Genomic DNA, 26,049 nt, shown 5'->3' with positions numbered 1-26,049 from the left:
CTCAGGGAGTCAGCACTTGGAGTGGAAACCTAGTGTAACGTGCTAGATGTTGTCTTTCATTATAGGAAGAGTGAAAGAGCTAGATTTTAAATAGTTCTCAGAGTAATTGTAATATTGTAGGCTCTCTGGAATCATATGCTTTTGTTAGATGCATTACCATTGTCTCTGGAAGGAAATGCACCCAGGTATTGAGAAACAGGGCCAACAGCTGTTCATTGTTGACCCATCATTCTGTGTGGCCATGTTTCTCATCTGTCACAGATGAGAGTTAACTAAATGGGTGCTATCATCTCTTCAAAAAATCTTCATTTAAGTGGATATGACTTGTAGTTAAACAAATGAGGAAATGTCTGTAATGCCTATTGCTTGATCTGTAGTTCATTAGTAAACTGGGCATGCACTTTTTCTGAAGAGCATCAGCAAGTTGGTTATGATCGTTCTGTTGAATTTAGGCATATTGTATACAAAGCATACTAATTTTGCCTGGCATCAGAATATTTCTTCAGGAGAAAAATGTAGCATAAAGTTTCATTTTAATGTTATTTATAAGTAACAGATGGTCATTATGGAATACTTAGATAATACGGAAGGTTAACTAAAATTGTTAGCTTATTTACTGGATTCTCCCCCATTACCCTAGTGACTTTTGTTTCTCTGTCAGTGCAGATGCAGTAAATTTGTGTGCCATTTGGGCTTCTCAGAAAGCCAACCCTGAGGTAAAGTAAGAGGGGAATGGATTTATTGGGAGTAATGTCTGGTAAGAAAAAGGGAAGCAACAGTTAAGGGTATAGGAAGCTGTCAGACTGCAGTGTATACCTGACAAAGTCTCTGCCCACCCTGATTGCCTGACAGAGGAAGACCCCTGACCTGAAAGCCATATGTTACTGAGTCATCAGCAGGGGTCGTTCTCAAGGAAGAGGTCTCCTCTAGTAAGTGCTGACTGAGGCATATTCTAAAGAAACTATGGTAACAGCAGGAAGCTATCAGTTAACCCAGTTGTGGTAAACCTGTGGTACATGTGCTATAGCAGACGTGCAGAGCCCTCTCTTTTAGCATGCAAGCCAAGTAACCCCAGCATTGCCCAGCAGCCAAGCATTCAAGTTTAATTGTAGTGTTAGCATTTTGTAATAAATAAGTGGACTTTAGGTAGCAATTTGTGTACTTGGTCTCTAAAAGGTTTGCCATCCCTAAGCTAATCACATTCCTTGTATTTGAACAGATACAGAGGGATCTGCTTGGCATGTCTTTGTGTCTGTCATGACATAATTTTTCTTTTTATTTTTAAGAGAATAAAACCAAACAAAAGAGAATAAAGCCAATCAAAACAGTAAAAGTGATATAAGACTTTAAAACAAGATAATAGGAAATCAACAATGTCTACCATAATACCTCTTATTATCTTCAAAATAGCTGTCCATACCATCAGACATATTAAAATCAAACCAAACAAAGTAGTGAAAGTGACACAGGATTTCAAAACAAGATTATAGGAAACCAACAATGGCTACCATAATGCTTCTTGTTATCTTAAAATAGCTGCCCATACTATACTATCAGACTTAATAAAATCAAATGAAACAGAACAGAATAAAACCAGTCAAAACAAAACAGTGAAAGTAATAGAGGATTTCAAAACAAGATAATAGGAAATCAACATTGGCTACCATTATTTATCTTGTTATGTTTGAAATAGATACCCATGCCATCAGATATAATAAAATCAAACAAAAAAAACCAACCTAAACAAAACAATGAAAATGATACAGGACTTTAAAACAAAATAGTAGGGAATTAACAGTGGTTATCACCTTCCTTTTTAAACATTTCCTCCCCTTTCCCTTTTACAATATCTATGGTACATTTTAGATCCCCCCAACTCAGTTTTTTATACTAAGGAAACAGCACGATGTTCACCTATGTGAGTCTAAACTATTTTACTCAGGAGCATGATCACAAGTTGCATCTATTTACCTATAAGAGCCTTGTGGTTGTCCTTGTATGATGTAAAAAAAAATTTTTTTTTGTCCTTTTGAGACAGGGTCTCTTAGGCTGGCCTTGGGATCACTTTGTAGCCTAGGCTGGTATTGAACTTGCTGTTGCCTCAGCTTCCTGAGTGCTGGGATTACAGTAGTGCATGAAAATTTTTGTACGTTGTTTTTTCTGTTTGAGATGTGTGGGTTATTTTGTGGTCTTCATAAACTTTAAAGATATATACATAATATTCCAACAAGTGTTTAAGTTTATTCATTCCGTAAGTTTTTAATTTTCCATATTAATAAATACACAGCAGTGAACATCTTTAAGGTATAAGATGTTTAGGATTATTTTATTTTAATAGAGACTCAGAAGTAAAATAGATTAAAGAGTAAACATTCTAAAGGCCTTGCATACTGAAAAGGATGGTTGTTTGTAGCGCTAGCCCAAGATATGCGCATTAGGTCCTATATAGCTTTAGATCTTGTTTTCTTAATCATGACACATCTGCAGCTACAGATGGGATCTCATCTCCATTTCTGACTTGTGTTCTCATAACTATTATTAATGGCATTTAGTGGGCTGTGAACTGAAAGATGTAGTTTAAATCCTTTGTCCAGAGGGTTGGGGGAGATAATGGCAAGCGGGAAGTTCAGAATCAGGTTAACTGGGTTCAAGTTTTATCTCTATTGTTTGTTTGTGACTGTGGGCAAGCCTCAGTACATTACCTTATTCATCTAAATACTGGGGTAATAATAGTGTCTTAGAGGGCTCATTTAAGGATAAAATGAGGTAGAACATGCAAAAACAATATGAGATATGGTTCATTTTACATGTTTAAATGTTACGTATTTTTTTCTAAAAATTCTAAAAATTTCTAAAAATTTTCTAAAAACTCTAACCAAATTACATATTTGGTTAGTTTAGTATCTTACAGTTAGAAAAGAACATTTAATTCAAACTTCAAGAAAAAAGTTGAGGAGGCTGGGGATTTAGTTCAGCGGCATAAGTACTTGCCTTGCAAGCAGGCGGTCGTGAGTTCAATCTCCGGTACCGATAAAAATGAAAAAGACAAAAAAAAAAAAAAAAAAAGAAAGTTGAGGTTAACAAGATTTGGCCTGGGTTACTTAACAAATCAGTTGCACAGCTCAAACCTGGAAGTCTTTCCCAAGTGTAGGGGTTTTTTTAGCTTTGACAGTATTGACATTTGGAGATTGGAAAGTTTGTTTATAGAGGGCTGTCCCGTGACATGTAATATGTTTAGCATCATCCCATGCCATTACCTCCTAGATGCTAGAATGCAGCCTCCAGCCTTCAGTTGGAATAATCAAAACTAACTTCAGACATTACCAGATGTCCCCTTGAGGGGCAGCTGATGGTACATAAACAACCCTGCAGTGAAATAGACCAAGTTTTAGAGCAAGTACTCTATATTGTCCCCTACGGAAATTCAGTTTTCATGAAGTCTTTAGTGATTGGAGCTATTTAAGTTGGAGTTTTGAGCCAGGTGTGGTGGCTCATGCCTGTAATCCCAGCACTCAGGAGACTGAGGCAGGAGGATCGTTGCAAGTTCAAGATCAGCCTGGGCTACAAAGTGAGCTCAAGGCCAGCCTGAACTGCATAGAGAGACCCTGTCTCAAAAAGACCAAAAAAAAAAAAAAAGATGGAGCTTTGTACTCTGAGGCGCCTGAAATTTTAAGCGCACTTGGTATGGGACATCTTGAAAGGATGTACAACTCTTCCTAGAAAAACCTATGGTGTTTAGATAGGGCTATTTCATATTTTTTTAAGGCTATTTTATATTTCTACACTTTTTAAAAAGGCTGTTTTATATTCCTATATTTTTTAAATGGCTATTTTATATTTCTACACTTTTGATTGTAGGTGGCATATCTTTAAAATAAAATATTTACAGAATTCCAATGAGTGGCAATGGATGGTGCAGTTCAAATAACTAAGGTAGGAGAAATAAAACCGGAACTGTAGTGAGGCTTTGTCAGCTGAGTAATATCCTTACAAAGCAAAGCTACAAGTTCTTCTCCATTCCATTTTGTTTCCAAGATATAAGAGTAACTTATTTCTTATTATTAAAAACATAATTATCATCCTTTAAGTTGTGAGAACCACTTAAAAAACTTTTTTAAAAAAAGACCAAGGTAAAAACTTTGTCATCTGCCATTGTCGAATTAAAGTTTCTGTGGGTAGAGCACAGGTGAGCTCTGTTTTAAGTGAAAGTATTAACTTATAGCTTTGGAAAATTATTTGGCAGTATCCAGTAAAATTAATTATTTTTCTAGGCATTTACCCTTGAGAAATGAAAACATACATGTACACAAAGATACACATACAAATATTCACTGTGACTTTGTGTAATAGTTGAATTAAAGTGAAAATAATCAAATTCCAAAAATATATGAATAAATTGTGATATATTCTTTGAATGGAATCCCACTTAAGAAGAGAAAGGCACAAATTAACAATGCACACAGTATGGATGACTCTTGTAAAACATAAGACTGAGTGAAAGAAGCAGGCACACACACAGAAGTAAATGTGTTCAAGTCCTAGGAAAAGCTACACTGCGACGGCAGAGGTTAGATTAGTGTCTAAGCAGTGTCTGAGAGCCTCTAGCATTGAGGTTTTTCATATTAAATATGTACATATACATATCTATTTTTCTTTCTTTCTTTTGAATTTTTTTTTTTTTTTTTTTTTTGGTGGTACTGGGGATTGAACTCATGACTTCACATTTGCCAGGCAGGCGCTTATGCCACTGAGCTAAATCCCAGGCCTTTCTTTCTAATTGGGATGGTGAGATCATTAGTTTCTTACTTTTTTTTGGCAAGAGGGTACCAGGAATTGAACTATGATCCTGTATTTGATACACAGGCACTTATGCTACTGAGCTATGTCTCTGGCCCTTTTCTTATTCTTGTGGTAAAATATACTGAGATTAAACGTATCATTTAACCATTTTTAAGTGTATGATTCTTTGGCATGAAGTACATTCATGTTGTAGAATGATCACCATCTATCTCCAGATAGATCTATCTAGAGCATCTATCTCCAGAATTTTTTCTTCTTTCCCAGTTGAAACTACCAGGTAAATGACAACTTTTGATTCCTCTTATCCCTCACATTCTGGCAACCACTGTTCGATTTTCTGTTTCTATAAACCTAACTAGTCTCAGTACTTCATATAAATGAATGTCTTATTTCGCTTACCATAGTGTGTTTTAGAGATCACTAATGTTTTAAGAATATCACTCCTAGTGTTGGGGCTGAATATTCTTTGGATGTACCTATATACTACATTTTGTTTCTCTCTTCATGAGTTGATAGACATTTGGATCGCTTTCATCTTTTGGTTGTGAATAATACTGCTCTGAACATGAGTGTACAAACATCTGTTCAACTCCTTGCTTCAGTTCTGTGAAGTATATATTTAGAAGTAGAATTGCTGGATTATTTTGTAATTTTGTGATCTACAAAGTTTTTGAAGGACCACCATGCCATTTTCCACAGCAACTACCATTTTACATTCCTCTTAGCAATGCTACTTTTTTGAGGAACTACATAACTTAAGAGTATATGCTTTTACTGTATGACATTCCACCCCTGGCTCCCAGGACTCATGTACATCCTTTATATAAAAGACATTAAGTCCACCTCCAGGAGCTACCAAAGTCCTAACAATTTCAAGCATTGCTGAGTAGTCCAACTCCCAAGTCGCCTCCAAGATCTATGGTAAACTCTTAACTGTAACCCCCTGTACACATGAAACAAGGTTAAACATTTCTTAAATGCAAAGGCACAAGATAAACATTACCATTCCAAAAGTTACAAACAGGGGAATATAAAGCATTGGAAACAAAGCAAGTCCAACATCCAGTGGGACAAACATTAAGTCCCAGAGTTCCATGCTCAGCATCTGAAGCAAACTGGCTACAGGCTCCAAAAGGCTTGGGTGATTCCACCCCCAGGGCACTTCCCGCAATTTTAACTCCTGCAGCTTTTCTCTTAAATCTGCTCGCTTTTTGCAGCTTCCCTTGGATCATCCACATTCCTGGCTTTTCCAAACTTCTGGGGTCTCCACTGCACCTTCGGCTTCATCTTTACATCTTCACAAATTGCCCTCTCTGGGGCACACTGTTTGGCTCCCAAGCCTTTTTCAATCAAAGTGGAAGCCGTCTTACCCTCAGAATTTGTGCATTTTCCTTGCACCTAAAATCAGCACCTTGTGGATGCCGCCTAGGTTTGCTGCTAGCTGAAGCAGTAGCCAGGCTTTTCTCTCTCTTGGCTGTAGGGGTCAGTTGCCTGGATTGTAGGGTTCTGTTCACCTGATTGTGCCGAAAAGCTTCTCTGGGTTGCTGCCGTTCTGGAAACTCATGTGGCCTCTGTGGTCATTCTGGAACCTCACGTGCCTCTGTCGCCTTCTGGAGCATGGCACTCTGCAGCTTTTCCCTCTGAGCAAATTCTTTCACCTTTGCAGTGAGGCTGCAAAGGGTGGGGACCCACTTCCTGGGATGCCCCAGGGCCATCTTTCTTATCTGTCTGTTTCCCATCAACAATCAAAATCTCAACTCTGTCTTTACAATCCACAGCCTTCCTGGCATTTTCCTTCGGGCCAAACTCACAGCATTGTAAATTATCCTGCTGGGCTCTTTGCTCTCCATTTGAAACATATAGCTGGCTGAAAGCCCCCAACAATAGTCATGCCACAGCCTCAATGTTCAATTGCTTTTTAATTTCTTTTTCAAGATTAACCAGTCCATTGCCCTTTGTCCCAGTCTCAGGCAAAGTCTCTGGGCAGGAGCAAAATGCAGACAAACTTTCTGCCAAGCCATAACATACATCATGTGGAGTCCAACAACCAATGCAGTCCTTCTTCCTTGCAGAAACCTCCCAAGCCTGGTCTTTACCATCAGGCTTTCTATCAGTCTTCTGGTCTCTGGAGCTCTGACCAGAATCTCCTCTACAGAACAGCCTAAGCTGCTCCAGCTCTATGCATCCAGGCGACATGTCCGAACCTTTCCAAACTCTGTCCACAAGTCATTTCCAAAGCCTCTCGAAAAACATGGTCAGGTATAGTCACAGCAAACGACCCTACTCCTCCGTACCAAATTCTGTCTTAGTTACTTTATGCTCGTTGCTGAGACAAAATACCTGAAGCCCAAAGTTGGGAAAGGAAAGGTTTATTTCTTACAGTTTTTGGAGGTTTCAGTCGACACTCAGTTGGTTCCAAGGTAGGCAGGCATGGCATGGCTGGGCTGCAGTTCATGGAGACCACCAGCAGCAAACAGGAACCAGCAAAAGAGCAAGACACACCTTCTTCCTGCCATTACATCACATCTTGGCTCCACCCCTTTGTGGGTGGTACACTGACACCATCAATCCAAGCACTAGACAATGAATGAATAACAAATGCACAATGCAAACTCATGAGGCCTGGGGGACACAGACATAAACCATGACACTGTATTTCTTTTATGAACCTTTTGGAAGAATCTAATTTTGCTTATCTAATATAAAAGATGGTGATTTACTTTTGACACAGCTTTGCTTGTCTATTATGAAACAATGGGGATTTATCTCTTGATATACCCATTTGATTTTGCGTTATTTTTTGTTCTTCTTTCTGTCATATACACATTTCCATTTAACTTGTCAAAATTCTTAATCTCTGCATCCTGACCTCTGAATACAGAAAAACTTCATGATCTCTCTGTAAGCTGCATGATCTCTCTTATTTCTTAAAGTTGGGAGCTATTAAACAACATTTATTTTACTACAGCTAGGCCAGAATTGTTCTGTCAGGCCAAGGAGTGCTTGTTTGTTTGTTTCATTTTTTTTCTTTAAGTTCAGTGTCATGAGCCTTTACCCATCCAAAGGAGAAACTGAAAAAAAATATTCTCTTTGAAACTACCAGTTGCTCCTAGTCCTACTATATATTTAATATTTCAGCCATAATTTTCCTATATAATTTTTTCCTCTGAAATTTCTAATTTTCTTATGTTCTTGTCTATTTTCCTATATAATCTCTCTTTGCCCCAAGTCGGGCCTACACCCTAGGCTGTCAGTGCTAGCCTAAGCCATACATTGTTGCCCAAGTGTAATATTCTAGTCATACACAATAGTCCAGGGTCAGGCTACACTAACTGTTTCTACATGCAGTTCAGCCTATAAAGGGGGCCAAAATTGTGAATGTCTTCCTATTTCAGTCTACATATTTTCAAATGTATCATTTTTCAATGTGAAACCATTAAGTAGGATGATTGTTAGATTTTAGAAACACTCCTGGAAATTGGATTGTGGGGAGTGTTAGCTGCACTGTAACTCAGTAGAAGTCTTTGGCAACATCAGTGCTACAAAAAAACTGGGGCCCTTTCCAAGACACTTGAAACAAGAATCTTCAGACTGAAAAAGCCCCAGCTGGTTATAATTCTGGTTATTAGCCTAGTTTGGATAACTCTGGGTTTGGGATGATGAAGCCATGAAATAGGTTGGTGGCTGTGCAAGTAAAAAGACCAGAGGAAACCTAGAAAAAGAGACATTTTAAAGAAATAGTGCATAATTTGGTAAGTGAAAGACTGAGAGATTAGTGGAATACTTCACAGAAGTAAGGAACTCTATAGAGGACCAATTAGATTTAGAGGGAAGATTATCTATTTTGGTTGTTTGGAGGCGATAGATATTCAGCCAGCACTTGGAGGGTGGTGGTGCATGTTCAGAATTGGGATAACAGAGATGATAATAGAAGCCCCCAAAATGAATGAGACTTTCGTGGGGAAAAAGGATAAGGGTAAGAGCCTGTCTGGAGGCTAGTGTTGCAGGTGCTATTGCCTCTGCCCCTGAAACAAATGGAACGAATGCTCTTTCATGGCATCTAGAACACATGTGGACCTGCTTGGCTTATTGTAGGCCATGGACTTGCTGAGGACTCATCTTAATTGATTTTCTAAATTTGACACTTAATACAGTGCTTGACTTTTCAACTAAAGTTTGTTGAATGAATGAAAAAACTGCAGAGTGAACACATGAACATGAAGATAAGGAATCTGCTTTTTTCTTCTTTGCATCCATAACATTTAACCCAATACTTGACTTATATATGCCCCAGGAGACATTTTAATATCCAAATGATAGAGGAGCCAATGCTTTTGGAGTTAAAATTTAAGTAGTCATTGTCTCAAGAGAATCAGGAAACTGGGCCAGGGATGTAGCTTAGTGGCACAGTGCCTGCCTGGCAAACATGAGGTCCTGAGTTCAATTCCCAGTGCATGTGCGCGCACACGCGCGCGCACACACACACAGAAAAGAAAAACAGAGAACCAGGAAACTGAGAAACTTGAGAAGGTAACTATAGCATGTAAAGGCAGGTCAGGCAAAATGAAAACAGAAAATACTAGATTTGATTAGGAAATGCTCGATGAATTTGAGAGTGAAGGAAATAGCATGTCAACCAAAGAAATAAAATAATTCTTAAAAGAAGATAAGCCAGGCATGGTGGCACACACCTGTAATCCCAGCATTGTGAGGATTGCAAGTCCTGGGCCAGCTTGGGCAGTTTAGCAAGATTCTAGTTCAAAAACATGGCAGAAAAAAATGAAACAAAAAAAACCACCTTGGATGTAGCTGGCCTTGGGTTTTGTTCCTAGTACTGCAAAATAGGTAAATAGAATATAATGGGGGACATTAAGGAGATGTGGAAAGTGAAGAAGTAAAAGCGAAATATATTTTACACACAGTTAGTGACCTAAGGACAGAAGGAAGACTCAGAAGGGACTCAGGTTTAATGGGGAGGATATTTTTGGAGGTATGCCAAAAATCTGTTTTAAACATCTATACTAGGTCTGAGTAGTAAAGCACTTGCCTTGCATGTGTGAAGTCCTGTGTTTGATTCCTAACACTGCAAAAAAAATATAAGGAGTTGAACATCTGTACCTATTTGTAAACAAAAGGAAATAAGGACTAGCAAGAGAAAGATTAAAAGCCCTAGAAGGAAATATATAATTTAGGAAGGAGCATTTACATGGGATTCAGGACACAGGGAAAATCTTTGGAAAGGATGAGAGTACCACTTCATTTAGTCTAAATAGACAGAGCCTCCATGAAGAGTAGAGATGCTGGCCTCTTTTCACTCTTTTCACTTCTGGAGAGTGTCAGGCCACTGTGCTAGAAACTGACAAAGCAAACCTGATAGAAGGAAGATGTGCTCTGCATTGCACTGAGGAGTGATACTGGCAGCATGAGATAGCAATATAGAGTCAGATGATAGGATAATCCAGGGCTCAGGATGACAGGTTTTGTAATGTTCACTGACATCATTAACAGCATTATCACGTCCTGTCATATATGGATTTTTTCTTTAATGTTGGAGAAACAAAGTAAGAAAATTCTTTCCCCAAGAAGATGGAAAAAAAGAATTAGTGTATGGCAAATGGCACTACAGACTGACTCAAATGATTAGGTAACTCACAGATTATAAATAGAGCAGTATACTTTGAAGTCAACTTCCCATAGCTTATGAACATTTAAATATTACTACTTTTATATGTGTATATCAATTTGAGAGGTACAAAAAGTACCAGTTTGCTTTATTTTTTATATTAAAGAATAAAAATAAGCGAATTAAAACAGAAGAAAGCCAATCAATAACAAACCAGCATGACACAGGACTTTAAAACATAATGCCTCTTGTTGTCTTCAAAACAGCTGTAGATACCTTTGGACATAATAGAAATCAGAACTAAGAAAAAAAAACAATCCAATAAAGGCCTTCAAAACAAAGTAACAGTAAATCCAAAATGGCTACCTTACTATATCTTGCTATCATTGAAATAGCTGCCCATGCCATCAGATATAACAAAATCAAACAAAACAAAACAGAATAAAACTGCTTATTTGCTTTAATCTTTGATGGTTGGCAAAAAGAATTTTTATTTGTATTATTTTCGTTTTTATGAATTACCTAGTTATGAACTTATTCATCCTTCCATATGTGTATTTTTTTTCCTTTTCTTTTCTTTTCTTTTCTTTTTTTTTTTTTGGTCTTTTTCCTTTTATCGGTACCAGGAATCGAACTCACGACTGCCTGCTTGCAAGGCAGGCGCTTATGCCGCTGAGCTAAATCCCCAGCCCCTACCATATGTGTATTTGTATGTACTGATTTATAAGTAATAAGATTATTAAAATTTTCTGTAACATTTTGCAAATGCTCTTTCTTAGATCTTTTAGGTATTTTCTCAATGTGAAATTTTAACATTTTATAATTTGAAGCTATTAAATAATTCTTTATGTTTAGAAAGGACTGCTTTATCCTATAAACCAATGATTCCAAAGTTTTCAATTTTTGTATTATTTATACTCATTTACATTATATCTGTTGTCATTTATACTTAAAACTTTAAACAATTTAAAATGATCTTTGAAATAGTACATGAAATGATAAGCAAATTGATAAGGTAGGAGGGTCACCACAAGTTTGAAGCCAGCCTGGCCTACCTGTGTGAGTTCAGGGCCAGCTTGAACTACTTTAGTGACACCCTGTCTCAAAAAAGACAGAGAAGCAAATTCCCTTTTTGATGGATTTGAAGTTTTACTAGTGTTACAATTCACTTGTTTTCTATTAGTCTGAAATGCTTTCTTTCTCATATACTCAATACTTATGTAGATTCTCTTGTTTATAAATTTATTCCTGCACCATTACCAAAAAGACCTTGGGTTTTGTTGTTTTTTGAGTCAGGGTCTTACTGTTTAGTCTAGCTGGTCTTGAACTCATTATGTAGCTTAGGCTGGCTTCAACTTGAAATCTTCCTCAGTCTCCTGGGTTCTAGAAATACAGGTATATACCACCACATCTGGCACCACAAAATTTTATTTTAGTTTAGTTTTTGGTACCAGGGATCGAACTCAGGACCTTACTCTTACCAAGTAGACACTTGTGCCACTGAGCTAAAGCCTTGGCCCCACCACAAAATTTTAATGAATGTGGGTTGTGTAATATCTTACAGTGCAAAAAAAAAAAAAAAAAACTCTTACAGTGCAGGTAGATCATACTTGGAGTTGTTAGGGTTATTAGCATTTTTTAAAAAGTAATTTAAGACTCAAAAAGGTTGCACAGAACTCAGGAGGCTGAGCCAAAAGGATTGCCATGAGTTTGAGGGCAGCCTAAGCTACACAGTGAGTTAAAGGCCATCTTGAATTACAGAGTGAGACCTTGTCTCAAAAAAAGTAAACAAAACTAAGCCGAAACACACATACACAGAGAAAAATTGCACATATAGTACAGGATTCCTGTGTACACTTTACCTAAGCCATTCACTGATTTCATTTTATATAACCATAGTATATTTTCAAAACAAATAAATTGAGCTGAGCATGGTGGCACACTCCTATAATTCCAGTTCTTGGGGGAGGTGAGGTAGGAGGATCCCTTGCAAGATCAAGACCAGCCTGGGCTACAAATTGAGCCCAAGGCCAGCCTGAGCCACATAGCAAGACTCTGTCTCAAAAAGACAAAAAAATTGATATTGTTATAATATTGTGAGTTAATGATAGACTTATTCTCTCTCTCTCTCTCTTTTTTTTTTTTTTTTTTTTTGTAGTGGTACTAGGATTAAACCCAGGACCTTTTCACGAAGCTAAATCCCCACCCCCAAACCTTTGTATTTTGAGACAGTGTCTCACTGAGTTGTCCAGGCTGAGCTACCAGAGTACTGAAATTGTAGGCCTGTGCTACCAGGTCCAGCTTTATATAATTTTATGTTACAGTGCTTATTCTTCAGAATTTTACTGGTAATCATGACAAATTAGAAACATTTCTTTTTTTTCAGTCAGATTCTGCATTTTAGGTATGTATAATGTTCACATTCATCATAGAGAATTTATACTTGTACATGATATAACTTGTTTCTTTTTTTCCCCATAATCCCTCCTTCTGTCCCTATTTATTTTTCCTTCTTTTCTCATTTTTTTCTTTTCTCCCTTCTTCCTCCCTTGTTCCCCTCCACATTTGAACATTTTCTTCCTATTTCACAATACCTGTTATACATTTTGGTCCTTATTTACACTTCCACTTTCTCACATCAGAGAAACAATGTAGTATTTACTCGTATTCAATGTATTTCACTTAAGAGTATGGTCTAAAGGTACATCCAGTTTCCTAGAAGTGTCTCAAGCTTATCCTTCTTTATGGCATATCTTCTTTATCCATTCACCAATTGATGAGTGTTTGGACTCATCCTAAAATTTGACTACTATAAACTGTGCCACTATAAACATGAGTGAGCATACATTACATAATATGATGCCTTTCATTCTTCTGGGAAGATACCAAGAAGGGGAAAAGCTGGGTTGATTGGAGCCTCTAGTTTCAGTTTTTGAGGAATCTCCACACTGATTTCCACAGTGGTTGCAGCAGTCTGCACTCCTACCAATAGTGGAGAAGGGTTACTTTTTCCCTATAGCCTCACCAGCATTTGTTAATTGGTTGATTTTTTTTATAATAGCCATTCTTTCTTATGTGAGATGGGACCTCAGCATTGTTTTAATTTGCATCTCAAATGACCAGTGATGTTGAACATTTTTCATATATTTATTTACTGTTTGTACTTCTTCAACTAAGAAGTGTATATTTATCTCAGATGCCCACTTTTAGATTGGGTCTTTAAATTTGGGGGATCTTGCTTTTCTTTGAGTTCTTTATATATTCTAAATTGTAATCTTTTGTCTGAAAAACAGCTGGAAGCATTTCTTTCCACTCTGTGTGTTGTCTCTTAACTCTGTTGGTAGTTTCTTTTGCTGTACAAAAGCTTTTTATTAAGATGAGATCTCAGTTGTTGATTCTTTGCAATAGTTCCTGTGCAATCAGGGTTTTGTTCATAAAGTCTTTGACTACACCAATGTCTTCAAGAGTTCTGCCTATGCCATTTTCTAGCAGATTTAATGTTTATTTTAATATTTAGATCTTTGATCCATTTTTATTTTAGTTTAGGGCATGGTAAAAAATACAGGTCTAATTTTAATCTTCAGCATGTGTAGAGCCAGTTTTTCCTGCACCATTTATTAAAGAAGCTGTCTTTCTTCCAGTGAATGTGTTTGGCACCTTTGTCAAAGATAAGGTGACTTAAAAAAAAAAAGATAAGGTGACGTAAGTATGTCTGGAGCTATTTCTGTATTTTCTAATCTGTTCCATTGATCTTTGGATCTGTTCTTTGTTTTGTTTTGTTTTTGGCCAGTACCATGTTATTTTTATCATAGTAGCTTTGTAGTATAATTTCAAGTCAAGGATTGTGATGCCTTTGTTGCCTAGGATTGCCTTTGTTATTCTATTTCTCTTCTGGTTCCAAATGAATTTTAGAATTGTTTTCTCTAGTTCTGTGATATATGCTTTTGGAATTTTAATAGGAATTACATTAAATCTGTATCACAAATTTTGGAAGGATGGCCATTTTCACTTTATTGGTTTTTCATACCCAAGAGCAAGGGATAGTTTTCCATTTTTTATATCCTCTTCATTGTCCTTTTTCAGAGTACTATAGTATTCAATGTAGAAGTCTTTTACTTCCTTCATTAGATTTATTCCCAGATATTTCTTTTCTTTTTGTTCCTCTTGTGAAAATTATTGTTTCCCTAGTTTCTCTCTCAGCAAATTTGTTATTCATATATTGACTTTTATCCAGCTGCAGTACTGAATTCAGTTATTGTATCTAGATGTCTTTTGCTGGAGTTTTTGGGGTTTTCTATGTAGGATATCATGTCATCCTTGAATAATGATGATTTAACTTCTTCCATTCCTATCTTTATTTCTTTTATTTCTTTCTCTTGCTTAATTACTGTGCCTAAAGTTTCCAGAACTCTATTGGAGTGAAAGCTTTCAGTTTTTGTCTGTTTAGTATCATGTTGGCTGTTGGTTTGTTATAGATGGCTTTTGTCAGATGGAGATAAAAGACTATTTGAATTTCTTGTTAGGTTTTTTAATCATCAGTAGGTGTGGGAAAATAGTCAAAATCTTTTTCTGCATCTATTGAAATGATCATATGATTTTTGTCCTTGACTCTGTTGATGTGGCATATTACATTTATTGCATTGCATATGTTGAAACCCTATTTGCATCCCTGGGATGAATCCTACTTGGTCATAGTGTATAATTTTCTTAATGATTTGATATATTCTGTTTGCCAATATCTTACTGAAGATTTTTTGCATCTATATTCATTAGGGAGACAGGCCTGTAGTTCCCTTTTTTGGTTGGATCCTTTTCTGGTTTTATGTCAAGTTAATGTTTACTTTCAGGAATGAATTTGGGAGTATTGTTTCCCTTTCAATTTTATTAAAGAGTTTGAGAAGTAGTAGTATTATGTCTTCTCTAAATTGGTTGTAGGATTCAACAGTGAATACACTGGACTTTTCTTTGTTAGTAGGTTTTTAATTACATCTTTAATTTCATTGACTGATACTTGTGTATTTACTATTTTATATCTTCTTTATTTAGTTTTGGTAATTCATATGTATCTAGGAATCTGTCCATTTCTTTTGTATTTTCCATCTTATTAGAATGTAGGTTCTCAAAATAGGTATAGATTATTTTCTGGATTTCTGCAGGATCTCTTGTGATTTCAGTTGTTTCATTCTTCACTGTGACTACGAATCTTCTGTTTTCTTTCTTTTTTTTTTTTTTTTTTTGATAAGGTTGGCTGTCTTCGCTACTTTTCTCTGTTGCTGAGACAAAAACACCCAAAATTAAGGAAAAGAAGGTTTATTTAGCTCACAGTTTGTGTAATTTTCAGTCTACTCAGCTGGCTTAAAGGCAAGGTGGGCAGAGAGGCAACGGTTCATGGTGGCAGAAGACAGCAGAACAGGGCAGAAGGGCAAGAAGGAGAGAGAGAAAGAGAGAGAGAGAGAGAGAGAGAGAGAGAGTGAGTGCGTGAGCAAGCCCAAGCCCCTTTCCTGCCCTTATTTTGTATGCAGGTTCCTGCCCCAAGGTGGTTATAGCACTTCTACCCATAATCCTGCATTGGGCCATGAATCAATCACAAACTCTAGAAACCTGCCTCTACAAAGCACCCCCCCCCAAAAAAAAAAAAACTGCATGCGGCTTTAAGGGGAACGTCTAGCCACAAACCATAACATTGGTTTAATCTTCCAAAGAACCAACTCTTTGATTCATTGATTCTTTGTATTGTTTTCTTAGTCTCCATTGCATTAATTCCTGCTCCAGTCTTTATAATTTCCTCTCTCCTATGAGCTTTGAGCTTGGCCTACTCTTCATTTTCTAGAAACTTGAGGTTCAACATTAAGCCATTAAAAAAAAAAAAGTGAAAGTTTTAGGGGCCAGAGATACAGCTCAGTGGCACAAAGTGCCTGCCTGACAAGTATGAAGTTACGAGTTTGATCCCTGGTACCCTAAACAAACAAACAAACAACAAATATTAAGTTGTTCATTTGAGTTTGTTCTATTTGCCAGATAGGAGTTTTCATTGTTATAAATTCCCCTCATAGGACGGCTTTCATTGTGTTCTGTAAGTTCCAGTTATGTGGCACTGATATTTTCATTTAATTGTAGGAAACTGTCTAATTTTTTTTCCAAATAGTTATGTGTGATATATCATAAAACATAAAATGAATACACTGTAGGATATCTCTATATTTCAGTGAATTGTTTGGAAAATCTACATTGATATCGGTATTTATATATTACTTCTATAGACCTCCTCTACATGGGTAATTTTCAAAGTGTTTACATAATATTCTTACATTTGTGGAATTTTACATCATTGTTACTTCTTCCACATATTTGACAATATTCATGCATACCAAATGCTTTCCCAGTTGCATCCACAGACTTGGCCAAAATATGACATTGTTCTGAAGCTTAGCGTCTATATCAGCTGAATTTTTCCCCCCTACATTTCTTCTATTCAGTTACTCCCTAGTGTGAGGGGAATTTTATACTTATAAAATGAAAATCTTGCAGTGAATCTTTTCCACACTGTCTACATACATCAGAGTTCTCACTTTGTGTGCATTATTTGATAGCATTTTTGTGCACTTCATGCTTTCCCCCAATGTTCAAATGCACAGGTTTACTTCTAAGTGTGAATTCTTTCATATTTGTGACAATCAATCTGGTGGTGGAAAGATTTCTCATATTGCTTACATCTGTAGGGTTTCTTCCCATTGTAAGTTCTTTCATGTCTTTGACAGTGACTGTGTGAACTAAATGCCTTCCCACATTGCTTACATACATAGGGTTTCTCCCCAGTGTGAACTCTTCAATGTATATGCAAGCTACCATTTTGGTTGAAAGATTTCCCACATGACACACATGGATTTCTCCCCATTGTGAATCCTTTCATGTACAAGAAGGGTACAATTTTTTCTGAAGGATTTTTCACGTTGTTCACATTCATAGGATTTTTCCCCAGTGTGAGTTCTTTCATGATTTTGACAAGTGGTTGTATCTGCTGAATGCTTTCCCACACTGCTTACATATATAGGGTTTCTCCCCAGTGTGTCTAAAAACATCAACTTAGAAGCAAATCCTTTTCCACATTTCTTGCTTACATAATTGTTTCTCCCCAGTGTGAGTTCTTTCATGTCATTAAAAATTTTATTTTAAAGAGACTAAAACCAAACAAAATAAAACAGAGTAAAGCCAATCAAAACAAAACAGTGAAAGTGTTACGGGATTTCAAAACAGGATAATAGGAAATCAACAATGGCTACCATAATACCCCTATTATCTTCAAATTGCTGCCTCCATCAGACATAATAAAATCAAACAAAATAGAACACAATAAAAATAATCAAAACAGAATATTGATTTAAAAAAACAGTAAAATAGAACAAAACAAAACAGAACAATATTGGATTTCAAAAGCAAGACAGAAGGAAATCCTTGCATATTGTTACCCTCTAAATAGATGCTCATACTACTTGCTTAGGCCTGCAAAGTCAATCAGACAACATCAGAATTAAGTTGTTTTTATACTTCAGTTGCTATCAACTCAGTCTGTAATCCTCCAAATCAGCTGGATGCATACAGGTTGAGGGAGAAGCTCTTGTCTCCCAGTCCATGTGCTGGAAGTGCAAATTGGCTTCTTGTTTTTCTTCTTGGTCCTGTATGGCCATTGCTGACTCACAGAAAGGGCAAATTGCCTTCTTGTTTCTCTTTCCGGCCCTACATGGCTGCTGCTGACTCCTTTTTCATGTCTTTGCAGTGACTATGTACACTGAATGCTTTCATACATGCATACATGTATGCATGTTTCAACATTGCATACATGCATAAGGTTTTACCCCACTGTAAATTTTTTGATGTCTTTGCAAGTTACTATTTCGGCGGAGAGATTTCCCACATTGTTTATATACATAGGGTTTCTCTCAAGGATGACTGGTGTTGTGAACAAGATTATAATTTTGGTTAAAAGATTTCCCACATTGCTTACATACATAAAGTGTCTTCCCAGTGTGAATTCTTTCATGACTTTGATAGTGACTGTGTTACTGAGTGCTTTCCTACGTTGCACACATATGTAGTTTTTCTCCATTGTGGAATCTTCTGTCTGTTAAATGTGGACTTATGAGGAAATCCTTTCCCATATTTCATGCTATAGAGGTTTCTCCCAAGTGTGAATTCTCTGATGTATGTGCAGGCTACCATTCTGGCTGAAAGATTTCCCACATTGCTTACAAAGGCTTTCTCCCTTGTGTGAATTCTTTCATGTACCAGAAGATTACAACTTTGGAAAAAATATTTCTCACATTACTTACATACATATGGTTTCTCCCGAGTGTGAGTTTTATCATGTGTTTTGTAAGCTGTTTGTGTATTGACTGGTTTCTCCCACATGTGAATTCTTTCATGATTTTGACAGGTACTGAAGCTGTCTAATTTCTTTGTCTTTCTGGTTTTTTTTTTTTTTTTTCTTTTTTGAGATAGTCTCACTATGTAGTTCCTACTAGTTTTGAACTCACTTTGTGTCCCAGACTGGCCTCAAACTCATAGCAGTCCTCCTGCCTCAACTTCCCAAGTGCTAGGATCACAGACTTCCCAAGTGTTGACATTACAGGCATGTGCCACAACACCCAACTTATAACTTCTTTATTTTCATCTGTGACTCATTGGTTGTTCAGAAGGGTGTTATTTTCCATGTGTTTATGAAGTTCTTGTGGTTTCTTTTGCCATTGATTTCTAATTTCACTTCATTATGGTCTGATAATATGCATGGGATATTTTCAGTTCTGTCACATTTACTTAAGTGTGTTCTGTGAGCCTAGAAGGTGTTCTATTTTGGAGAATGTCTCATGTGCAGCTGAGAAGAATGTGTATTCTGATGTTTTGGGTGGAATGCTCTGTAGATATCTACTAAGTCCATTTGTTCAAAGGTTTGGTTCAATTCTAACATTTCATAGTTGATTTTTGTCTAGTCGATCTATTTGTGACAGTAGGGTATTGAAATCCACCAGTAAAATTGTATTAGTACTTATTTTTCATGTGTGTTATTATTTGTTCTGTATAGTTGGGTACACTAGTATTTTGTCTATATATTTATGATTGTTATCTCTTCTTAGATTGTTCCCTTTACAAGGATATAGTGACCTTTTTTGTCTTAATCAGTCTTGCCTTGGAAAATCTACCTTGTCTGCAACTAAAACAGCTATCCCTGCTTTGTTTCGGGTTCCTGTCACATGGAGTACTGTTTTTCCATTCTTTGACTTTCTTTCTTTTTTTTTTTTTTTTTTTTTTTTTTTTTGTCTTTTTCGTCTTTATCGGTACCGGGGATCAAACTCACGACTGCCTGCTTGTAAGGCAGGCACTTATGCCGCTGAGCTAAACCTCCAGTCCCATTCTTTGACTTTCAGTGTTTAAATTTCTTTTTGAGTTAAGTGTGTTTCTTGTACGCAGCATATTGTTGGATCTTACTTCTTGATCCATTCCACCAGTCTGTTTCTTTTGATGTTGAATTGAAACCACTGATGGTTATAACTAGTATGTTTGTTTGTTTTATAATTGGTATGTATTGACTTATCCCTGTCATGTTATACTCCTGTTGTTGGTTCACTCCTCTGCCCCATTTAAATGCTTTCCTTGCCTAGTAGACTCAGTCTGTTGTGGATCATGGAATTGTGGTCCTTGTTATTTCCTTCTAGAATGTCTGTTAGAACATTTTGGACATTTTGACAGCTGGTTTGCTGTCATGAATTTCCTCAGGTATTCTTTGTCATAGAAGTATCTTATTTTTATATCAATTTAGAAAAATAGATTTCCAGGGTTCATCATTCTGGGTTGGAGGCTGCTTTTTTTTTTTTAGGACTTGAAAATACTTTACTTTAAGCTCTGCTTGACTTGAGGGTTTGTGTTGAGAAGTCAGCTGTGATCCCAAGGAGCTTTCCTTTGTAGATGATTTGTCTCTTATTCTGTTCATGTGTTGAATTTCTAGAATCTTAACTATTATATATCCTGCTGTAGATTTTTTTTTTTAATTTTGGCTAATTAGAATTTTCCCCCTTTCTTTTTCCCTGCTTGGAAAGTTTTCTACTGTGACGTCTGTGGACAGGATTTTAATACCGTTTGTGCCATCTTGAGCTTTTTCATCGGCTCTGGTCAATCTTAAATTATTCTTCTTAGCATTATCTGGCCGCTCCTGGATTAATTTCTTATGGTCCCTTGGTGTTTTTAAGAAGTTTTTCTTTTCATGATTGCTAACCACAAGCCTAGATTCTGTCCTCACATTGATATATTCTTTTTTTTTTTTTTATTGGTCCAGGGATCGAACTCACAGCAGGTGCTTATGCCGCTGAGCTAAATCCCCAGCCCCCGATATATTCTTCTGTGGATACTTTCAATGGAATTTTTAATCTCCTGGATATCTGCTTGAATCTGTTTTATGGATTCCATTTCTTTCCTGTGTTGAGAATTCATGGTTTCCATCATTTCCTAAGCTCCTGGTTTTTATTTGTTTGTCTGGTTTTTTTTACTTGTTCTACAGTCACTCATCCTGGTTTTCTTGGTGGTCACCATCTCTGTAGTTACCTGAGAAATTATTTCTGATTTGATTTTTTTTCTAGAGCCTCATTCATTTGCTTTGTTGTTACCACTTTAAAGAAGCCACGTGGGTGACTTTTGGATTGTCCCACCTCATTGTCCCCTAAGTTTGCCTTTGACGAACTGGGAGTGTGGAGTTTCATCTTGTTTTTCTTTTCTTTCTCTCTCTCTCTCTTTTTTTTTTTTTTGTTTTGTTTTTTATTTAATTCCTGCATTGATGCTTTCAGATTGCCTATGGCAAGTAGCTTTTTTCCTAGTATTTACAGCCCTTAGGAAATGACTACTTCTTAGAGATGGCTTCCAGGTATAGCTAGGTTTTGGATTCTGAGTATTTATATGTATAGTCTCCCGTCCAAGTAATAATGAGGCCTGACCCTGCTTAACTTCTGAGATAGATGAGATCGGGCACGTTCAGGGTGGTATGGCCATAAACTTTGAGTATATATACAGTATAAGAAAGTGTCCAACTTTGGAATAGCTATAGCATTTTACTTTTAGTATTATATGAGAGATGTAGTTTCTTGTTCTCAGCATTTGGCATTGGCATTGTTTTTAAAATTTCATTTATTTTGGTGGGTTTTTTAAAAAATTTTATTTAAGGAGAAAAAAGAAAAAACAAAAAGGGTATAAGTTATACAGAATTTCAGAAAAAATAAACAGTAGGAAATCACTAGTTAATAGATTACATATTGTCATCTTAGAAATAATTGTTCAAGTTATAAAATTAAAGCATATAGAGTGGACATTCAAACAGTGAGACTGCAAACAGTTCTGTTCAATGATCCAATAAAACTCGGTAATATAGTTACCTATTGTATACACTTAAATATACACACAGTTATGTCCTTTAGAGCACTTTCTTTTCCTCTCTTTTGTACAATGACAATTACACAATTACTTTTTTTTGAAGAAAGTAAAACCAAATGTGAATTTTGGTGGGTTTTTAAAATTTGTTTTGGTACTGGGAATCAAACTCACAAACTCATACTTGCCATGCAGGCGCTGTGCCACTGAGCATCATAGACTTAGAATAGACTACCTTAAATATGCTCAGAACTTATGTATTAGCCTATAGGTGGACAAAATTATATAGCACAAATTCTATTTTACAATAGTGTTGGATATCCCATGTAATTTATTAGATACCGCACTGAAAATAAAAAACAGTAATTCTATGGATGTGCTTTTTCACCATTGTAAAGCTGAAAAAAATCATTAAGTATCGGGGACATGGCCTAGATCCCCAATCTCCCAAATTAGTGTACGGCAGAGGCTTAAATAAATGAGACAAGTGGTATGATTTTAGGGCTCCAGGAGGATCAAAACCCTCTGCAGAGTTTGAGACTCTGGGGACTAAGACAAGGACTATCTCTGGGTGGCCGTATTCATGTAGTCTTCAAACAAGGAAGGAGTTAGAGTGGAAAACGCAGGAAACCTGAGCAGGACCTTGGGAGGGGTTCAAGGACCCCTCCAAGTAACAGACTATGTTAATTTAGGAAAATTATCCTGGGAGAAAGTCTCCAGGTGACTTTCACTACACGAGTGAAATGCCTGCAGCTACAATCTCTATCTTATTGATTGGGGTTGGAACCAGGTATCCTCAACTGTGGCCTATCTTACCCTTTGAGGCAACTCTTTGTTCTCAGTTTAGCCATGCCACAGCCCTGCAGGTATGGCTCTAACAGTTAAGTTAAACCATTGTTAAATTGGGGTCCATGTATATGTATTTATGTAGATTTATCTTAAGGAGTTGAATTGTGTTTGGAGAGGCCTGTAGTTGGGAGACTTAGATAATGAGTTTCAGTACAACTCTTCAGAAGCAGTCTACTGGAGAATTCCCTCATGCTTGGGGAAGGTCAGCCTTTTGTTACTTTCAGACATTTCGCTTACCAGAGAACAATTTACTCAAAGTTCACCAGTATAAATGTAAATGTACTGAAAAATAACAAGACACAGCTAGAATATTTAACCAAATGTCTGCATACTATGGTGTAGGCAAGTTGACACAGAATTAGCCATCACCACCTACCCCTTGTCAACCAGGCACTAATGATCTATCTATATCTATTTATCTAGGGATTAAACCTAGGGGTGCCGTACCACTGAATGACATCTCCAAGCCTTTTTTTGTTTTGTTTTTTGATTTTTTTGGGTTTTTTTTCAGAGCAGTCTTAGTGTATAGTTCAGATTGGTCTTGACCTCACTGAACTGAAACTTAAAGCAATCCTCCTGTCTCAGTTTCCTGAATGCTGGAATTACAGGTGTGTGCTACCACAACCAGCGTTTAACCTTCTCTGTTTTTTATTTCGAGACCGGTCCTCCCTGTGAGCTACGCAGCCTCACACTGAACCTGGAGTTCTCTTTCCTTAGTCTCTCAAGTAGCTGAGATTGCAGACATGCATCTCTTTATACTTAATCTCTAAATTAAGACAATAACAGATCATATTTCTGCATAATGTGATAGAAATATCTTGTGTACAACTGCAAATACCCTATCTCTTTGGCAAAGGATGCAGAGTCCTTGGATGATGTGTGTCTTCTCCATGGTCTCCCACCACTGAATAATGATGTTGTAAAGTTAACAGTATGTACGTAAGTATTGTGATCAGCTGTTGGTCTGTTTTTCCTTGAAGAAAAAAGATTAACATTTCTGTATCCATTTTCTACTGTGTAACAAAACATCCCTAAGTTTAATAGTTTAAAGTAAGCCATCTAATTAACTCATAGTTCTGTGTATTAGCCATCTGTGCTGAGTTATCTGGTTCATCTGTTGATGAGTCATTCATGCAGCTGTAGTTAGTGGTTTATCTGAGACTGAGATTTTATTAAGGAAATGTCCAGTTGTTTGTTGGGCATATAAGGAGGCAAGTTAAGGCTTCACACATTATTACAGCAGTGTTTCCAAAGAGCAAATTGATAAAATCACATTCCCAGCTCAAATTAAAGGGATGGGAAAATAAAGTTTACCTCTCTATAGGAAGTATGGCTGTGTTTCATTATAAAAAGATGTACAGGGGTGGGATTTTTTTTTTTTTTTTTGTCTTTTTCTTTTTTTATCGGTACTGGGGATCAAACTCGCGACTGCTTGTTTGCAAGGCAGGCGCTTATGCCGCTGAGCTAAATCCCCAGCCCCAAGGGTGGGAATTTTTGTAGTCATCTTTGGTTTTGGCTTCCCCTCTCCCTTCTTACCTCCTTCTTTTTTCCTTCTCCTCGTCCTCTTCCTTCTAAACACCTTAAGTTTTTAAAATAAAATAATATTTTGGTTTGCAAAAGCCTTACTATGTTATATCTGGACACATATTTCCTTTTTATTTATCTGCTTAGAGGTTCTTAGAACTTCTTAAGTCTATTTGATTCTGTCAAGTTTATTTTTTTCCCCTCAATCAGATTTTATGGGTACATTTTAGATATACATAATGATCACATTCTTCATAATTTGTACCTATTCATGATGTTTGTCAATTTTAGAGTTTTCAGTCATTGCTGAATATTTCTTTGTCTTATTTCTTTTATTAGGAACACAAATTAGGTGTAGGTTAGGTTACCTAACTGAATCCTCTATACCTTTTGTCTTTTTTTTCTATGTTTAATCCTTTTGTCTCTCTCTGATTTGTTATGGATACTTTTATTTTTTAGTTTACTAATTCTTTCTCAAGCTGTATTTTATCCGTTTGTAAATCCACCCATTGAGATCTTCATGTCAGTTATTGTATAAGTTCTGGAATTTCTATTTGGCCTTTATATTTGCTGCTATTATGATTCTTTTTTTTTTTTTTTTTTTTTTTTTGTCTTTTTCCTTTTTATCGGTACCAGGGATCGAACTCAGGACTGCCTGCTTGAAGCCTGCTTATGCCACTGAGCTAAATCCCCAGCCCCTTATTATGATTCTTGACTGAAATTCTTACTACTGTAGGACTGCTCTTGTCTGCTTTCCACTGCTCCTTATATTGTCTTCTCATGTGCAATCCACTGTATTTTAAACATTGTAGAAATAAATTGATTTAGGATATCTTTTCCTAGAGAAAAATGTACCTTTTTTCTGGCCTTGCATAGAGATCTTGAATCATTTTAGTTCAGTTTCAAAGACAGATGCTTTTAAGTAGGACTGATGTCCCTGCAGGATCTGTTCCACTTCATTCTATTACCTATTGTGCCAGTTATGTGTAGGGCACACTGATAAATGCTGCATAGATCTTGCTAGCAGAACAGACCTGGTGTTTGGTCTCTGTGGAGCACAGTGAAATGATTAACTGTCATTACATATGTAATTTATAAGTTCTATGAAAGCAATGAATAAGCTGTTTGGTAATACTTGGAGGGAGTAGAGAATGGTTCTCCCGTAACTGACTGGAGCAGGTTTTATTTAAGCTAAAACTTAGTTGATGAAGGAGAACTAGAAACAGAAACAGGCAGAAGCGATTGCCTGCGCTAAGACTAATGACAGCCAAAGAAGTATGTGGGGAACAGAGGGAAGAGGTTTAAGGTTAAGTATTGTTGAACCTGGGTTCTGGAATTTGCTACATGATCTGGGACTCATTAGATATCTAATTATTCATTCAGCGCTAAACCGAAGGAGGGAAGTAAAAAGAAGGCTGACATAGAAGTGGTGTAGAAAGGAAAGATATGAGAGCAACTGTGTTAAATTTGTGTTCTCCACAAATATTTGCATATTTGGACACCTGTTGCAGACAATCTAGAAGTGTCTATAATCTAGAAGTTAGCAAAATGAGAACAGCTCAGGTAAGGGTTTAATCATTAAAAAGATGAGTGCCGGGCTGGGGAGTTAGCTCAATGGCATAAGCGCCTGCCTGGCAAGTGCGAGGTCGTGAGTTTGATCCCCAGTACCAAAAAAAAAAAAAAAAAGAAAGAAAGATGAGTGCCAGGGATTTAGGTCAGCAGTCGAGTGCTTACCTAGCATGCAGAAGGCTCTGGATTCAGCCCCACTAACCTCTACCCAAACCCAAGATGAGATAAGAGTTACTATGTTTCTCTATTTAAAGGAAAGAATAAATTAATCAAAATGA

The 26,049-nt window shown here is 36.7% G+C and overlaps 1 protein-coding gene and 1 pseudogene across 3 annotated transcripts in view; one reads left to right on the top strand and one right to left on the bottom strand.

The window, feature by feature from the left end:
- Positions 1-632, bottom strand: part of LOC111753418 (cleavage and polyadenylation specificity factor subunit 6-like) — a 53,036-nt pseudogene extending 52,404 nt beyond the window's left edge.
- The window catches only part of Ptpra (protein tyrosine phosphatase receptor type A), a 160,406-nt gene that overhangs the window by 52,374 nt on the left and 81,983 nt on the right, over positions 1-26,049 (top strand). The window lies entirely within an intron of this gene.

The sequence above is a fragment of the Cavia porcellus genome, unplaced genomic scaffold (genome assembly GCF_034190915.1).
Source record: "Cavia porcellus strain 051 isolate PalLab524CR breed Dunkin Hartley unplaced genomic scaffold, mCavPor4.1 scaffold_5, whole genome shotgun sequence".
NCBI classification, from domain to species: Eukaryota; Metazoa; Chordata; class Mammalia; order Rodentia; family Caviidae; genus Cavia; species Cavia porcellus.
The sequence above is the reverse complement of the archived record's forward strand: the minus strand, read 5'-3'. Positions and strand labels throughout refer to the sequence as shown.